The following is a 6,000-nucleotide window of genomic DNA, read 5'->3' on the forward strand; positions in this document are numbered from 1 at the left end:
GAATTGTTAACAAGGGTTGGAGTGCCAAAGACCAGACAAACTATTACTACGAGGAAAAAATATAGTGGTTATTACTACGAGGAAATCCATTTTGTCACATTTCTCATCTACTTTTTTTTTTATCACATTAGAAATCTCGTACAAGTGTGTAGACACCCCATTTTGCATTTGCTTGATCAACGATCCATCTTCGAGTTGCTGTGGATTCCTAATGATGAGTGTAAGATATGCCATAAGTCAAAAGTGTGACAGGCCCTCTCCTAATTTTCTTTAATTCTTTCCCAGTCTTGGTGATTCTAGTTTTTTCTTTCTTGGCACATTCGACGTAGAAATTATGCACATTTAGGATCGTCACAAGTATATATGTATATGTTCGTCATGTATTTCGATAATTTAGATGTCACACATTTCGATAATTTAGAGACTTCGTAATGCTAAGAAAACATGATCTCGAGACTTAGAAATAATCACATTGGGATTAAAAGAAATCTCACGTTAAAATTCACACAAATTAATAAAATGAGGAAAATACCCTTGACATTCGACTCATACTAAGAAACCTCGCTTTCCTAGGAAAATGTGACTCTTGCACAAAAACTAAGTCTTTTGCCAATATTGACGTAAATTGATAAAATTTAAAAATCCTATGATTAGGATGATGAATTTTCACAGAAAATGACGATTTCAACTATGTGGAATGACACCTTCGATCACGTAAAATGATGAAAGTTTCCCGCATAAAATAACATAACTTAAGCTATGATTTAAACTTTTATTCAAAACTAAAATTAAAATTCAAAATTTTTAAATTAATCGTAAATTGAAAAAAAAATGAAAACTTTAAAATTTAAAACCTAAGTCCTCATCATCTAACTTTAAGTTTTTACTTATTATACACCAATTCAAGAAAATATGAAGCGAAAAGGCAAGGTGCCAATAGTACTTCTTCGAATTGGATGGTAGGAATCATTATTTGAAGATAATTAAAAATAAATCCATATTAAAAATAATCAAATCCTTAAGATCTAAAAATCAATCAACCACACAAAATTGAATTGATCAAACCAACCATTAATTACCAAACTAATCGTAAACTTAAAGATTCAATCAATCAATGAAAGGATTAAACCAATCAAGCCAATTTAATCGATAGATTTCACCCACCAATCGCCATAGAAATAACCAACCAAAGCCCTTTAAAACCAATGCATGACCCAATCATACTAATTTCACTAATCAAAAGTCAAGATTTAAAACCGATAGGATGAATTCAAAATCAATCTAAGAAGATGGAGATATGTGGGATTGATCCCCCACAAGACACGTGACTCTCCCCACCCCTTTTTGGTTCGACCAAGAAAGAAAGAAGGGAAGTAGAATGAGGAGATAAAAGGAAGGTGGAATCTTATTTTAAAATTGAAAGAAGAAGTTTCTTAAAAAAAAGGGAAAAGGTGCATGCATGGAGGTTATAAATAGGGGAGTTCTCCCTCTTATTCGATGGCTTAGAAGATAGCAAGGAAGGGTTTTCACAACAACAACAAAACGATAGGAAAACAGAAGAAGGAAAAACTCGAAAGCTCTCTCTTTCTCACTTTCTCTCTCGTTTCTAGGAAGCAAGTAAAAAGCTACTGACCTCCATTCTCCTTCTCCTTTCCCTTACATTTCGTGTATCGTCTGATCTCTCTCGGTCATAGCCCCTATCTCTGTCCAGTCTTCCCTTAACCCTTTCTCTCGGACCATTCCTCTCAAACCTCCCACAACTCAAAACAGTCCCCTCTCTTGGTTCAGTTCCTCTCTCACTCCATTATCGCTATCAAGCTCCTTTAAAGTAATATAGCAGCCATACACACCTTCTCGATCTTTCTCGATCACCTCTCTCATCTTCTTTTTCTTCTTTCTTTATAACATCTAACATCTCTTCAACATGCGTGACAATACCATCATCGTGCATGTGCATTCTCGAATTGGCCTCTTGCTAATCTTCAACCTCTCACAACTTCTCAAATTCTAAAGGAAACATAGTAGCCACATTTTGCATTTTTTTCATTGCCATGTAACAATCTAAGGAGTAGGTATCCTCGTCAGACTTACCCCTCAATTTTCTTGTCTACCATAGTATTTTTATGTGGGTCGAGGGTTAGGTTGTTCAATTATGAATGATAAGGTCAATTTTGTCAAAAACCTCAAAGGATATTGACTTGGGACTGTTTTAACAACGGTGTGAATTATTATTATTTTTTTTTAGGAGGGGGGGGGGGGGGGGGAGTAAGGGTCTAAACCTTAAGACCCACGCTTTATAAGAATGGCCGGACAAATTGAACTTTATACGATGAACTCATCGGCGAAATTGCATGCCTTGAGATCGCCTCGGTTAATTCCTCTTGAGATTGCTCATGCATGTGTTAGTCATTCCATTTGATAATTATTATGCATGTGATGTTAATTAACTAATATGGTGATTATTATGCACGTGGTAATGTTTGACCAATTTGGTAACTGTTAATGCATGTGTTAGTTAATCAATTTGATAATTATTATGCATGTGATGTTAATTAACCAATTTGGTAATCATTTATGAACATGATAATATTTGATTAATTCGGTAATTATTTATTTATATGTTGGTTGACCAAATTGATAACTATTATGTATGCTATATTAGTTAACCAATTTGAAAATTATTTACGCACATGTGATGAATTTTTATCACTTTGGAAATTATTTATATGCATGTGAGAATTTTGACCGATTTGAAAACAATTATTGCATGTGACACTTTAATTAAATTCACTTTTTATAAAACTTGCCACTTGAGCCTTAGGGCATTGAATATGATTTAGGATTTTTCAAATTGTTTATTATTTCCTTTCGTGCAGAATTCCAGAAATTGTGTGATGTTGAGAAAAATCGTAGTCGTAGGATTTCCTTAGCCGACTTGATGTAAAATGATGACGATAATTGGACCTTACCTTTCATCCCATTTGACCTTAGAGTTTTTTTAATCGTAATAGAGATCGATCACCTTGATCGGGCAGGTTCGTTGTCTTACACCTTCTGAAACCCATAATTCAATCCCTTGCCTATTTCTCTTGCCCGTGGAGTGATCCGATTTTATGTTGGAATTATTTTATAACTCATAAAACTAAACTAGGTGGCGACTCTTCATTCCATAAAAATCTCCCAATTATCATTGGATATTTTTTATTTTAATCGTAAAACATATCGAGGCACTTTCAATGGTGACTCCACTGGGGATTTTAGGGTCAAACTTGACTCGATCCAAGATTGTCTTTAGATTGACTTTCCCTTGGGTCAACCCAATTGACTAAAAAAAAACTAAGAATGAATTAGTTTTTATCCTTTCTTTTGTGAGTTTGCTTTTGTGACTTTTTGTAAATATTTGTGAATATTTTTACTTGGGTATGTTGATTGTTTAGACGACTATTCTCGAAAATGCCCCAGGCGTATCTTGTCTCTTTGCACACACTTACGGGCACGCATAGTCTCGTTTGTATCATGATATGACCCCATGAGCCCCGTAGTTGGATCCAAGCTTACTTGGTCTTTCAAGACACGAGGGATACGTGTGAACGCTACAACTTCAGTCCAATACCTTCTGGTATATCAAACTGAAGCATCACATATGGTTTAACCAGGTGAAACTAAGAGGTATATTTTTGTTTTAGGCTGAAGGGACCTAAGTTTTGTCCTAACTTAGCCTCAATCATATAATGAGCTTAGAAACCCAAACCTAAGTATGATCTTATTAGGCTACAACTTGAACTGATTATGGGTGTTTTTGGGTTGCAATTCTTTAATCCAACCAATAGGCAAGTAGATGAACCGATTTATACTGTTCAATTTGAACCTGCAATATCGATTTGACCCAATAAATCTAAGTGGTAAAATATAACGATCAATGCAAACCAATTTAATTAGCTGGCTCAATTGACAAATGGATCTAACTAATCAATATTAAATTGGTTGGACCAATTGATTTTGGGTTCAACGATTTAGACTATTTCGCAATGAGAGGATTCGATCATGTGGTTAAGTCAATTTGTTTGACTAAGGATTCAACCCAACCAGGGTTAGATCCACAACCAACCTTCATCACTCTTGTGGTCACTATACGCTTATAATGCATTTGGATTAAATGATTGCCATCAAACTTGGGCTAATTCATATCAGATTTTTTATCATGTGGTTAAGAGTCAATCCTTCAAAATCAATAGTTAATCTAAATTCATTTCGATCTAGTATTATTTGCTCATAGATGTCTTAAACCTCCGTCTATGCCACTTTGGGCCCCTTTAGAAAGTTGTCTTACTAGAGTATTGTTGTCAAGTTCGAGTAATCAATTCTTGCCACGAGAAAGAACGATTATTATGAACGAAGCAACACTCCATTAGATTTTGGAATCCTTTTAAGTACAAATAATTGCATTTGTTCAAGCACAAATTGAGGGTTTGAAAATTGACTAGAAGAAATATCAAGTTATAGAATCTTAGGTTGTGTTTGTACTCCTTGAAGATCAAAAAGAAGATCAAGTACCTATCGACGCTATCTTAGCACATCGAAAAACTTAGGATTAAACTACTCTAAAGAATATCAAGGACCCAAATAATCTCATCCTTGAATGTTATTTTCTACTGTTCGTTTACCAAGAAATTCATAATGCTAGATATAGATAAGTTTGATGGGATTGGATGCCCTAAAAATTTCTTAAAAGTATACATTAGCACCATGTAATTTCAAGGACTGAGTAATGAACATATGCTCAACTTTTTCAAAAAACTCTTACAAGGCTTGCCTTACGTTGGCTTATGTCATTGGACTCATCTCATATAAAAGCATGGCATAAATTGATGAAAAAATTTATCGATCGATATTTATTCAACACATACATCAAACTCATAAGAAAGGATTTCAAAGTGACTATGAAAAAGTTTGGGGAAACCTGCATAGAGTTCATCGCTCAATGGAGAGCTAAAATTGTTTAATTATAAGACCAACCTCAAGAAAAGAAAATGTTAAGATCATCTTCAGGAATCTCACTCTTATGCTGATTATTTCATGCCTCAATACCTTCCTATTTTTCAATCCCTACTTGAAGTTGGAAATCAGGTTCAAGATACCTTCTCTTTGAGACTTTTTAATAATTCGTTTGAGTCAAAACCTAGAAGTTTCAAACCTAGGAAAACCATCCTTAGGATAGGCCTTATTTAGGTTTGTAAAGTCTATATAGACTCTAACCTTCCCATTTTTCTTCAGTACTACCACGATATTTGCTATCCAATTAGGAAATTACACTTCCCTAATGAACCTTACTCTGATTAGCTTGATCACCTCTTCATTTACTACTTTTCTGAATTGTGGTGTTAATCTCCTTGAATTCTATTTTACTAGCTTGATAGCTAATTCCACATTCAAGTGATGGCAGATCACTTCTAGGCTGATCCCCGACATCTCTTCTATGGACTAGGTGAAAACGTCCCGGTTCATTCTTAGGTAGTCTGTTAGCTTTTTTAACTCTTCTGATGCCAGCTCTGCTCTTACTCCGATCTACCTACCTTCCCCTATATCCAACATCTGGACATTCTCTAAGCATAGGGGTTCTCTAGGCTCGATTTCCCCTCACTGTAACTGGTATTGTTGGACCATATCTTTGGAGGGCTCCTCCTTGTCCAGTGTACATACTTGGGTTGCTACCTGATCCCCTCATATATCCAACAATCCTTGCGGCATTGGGAACTTTAAGTCCTAGTAATATGTAAGGGGGAATGACCCTCATCTCATGTGTCCGCCATCTACCCAGGATGATGTTGTATAGGGAGCTTGCCTCAATGACCATGAACCTGATCATCAATGTAGTTGGCCCTACCTGCATGGGCAAGACTATCTCCCCCCATGGTTGGTTTGTTTTCCCATCAAATCCAATCAAAGGTGCTCATATTGCGATAGGCACATTTTTGCTAAGACTCATCTTCAAAAAGGCCA

This window comes from Akebia trifoliata, chromosome 16 (assembly GCF_017979445.1).
Source record: "Akebia trifoliata isolate Shusen 1 chromosome 16, ASM1797944v1, whole genome shotgun sequence".
Lineage (NCBI taxonomy): Eukaryota > Viridiplantae > Streptophyta > Magnoliopsida > Ranunculales > Lardizabalaceae > Akebia > Akebia trifoliata.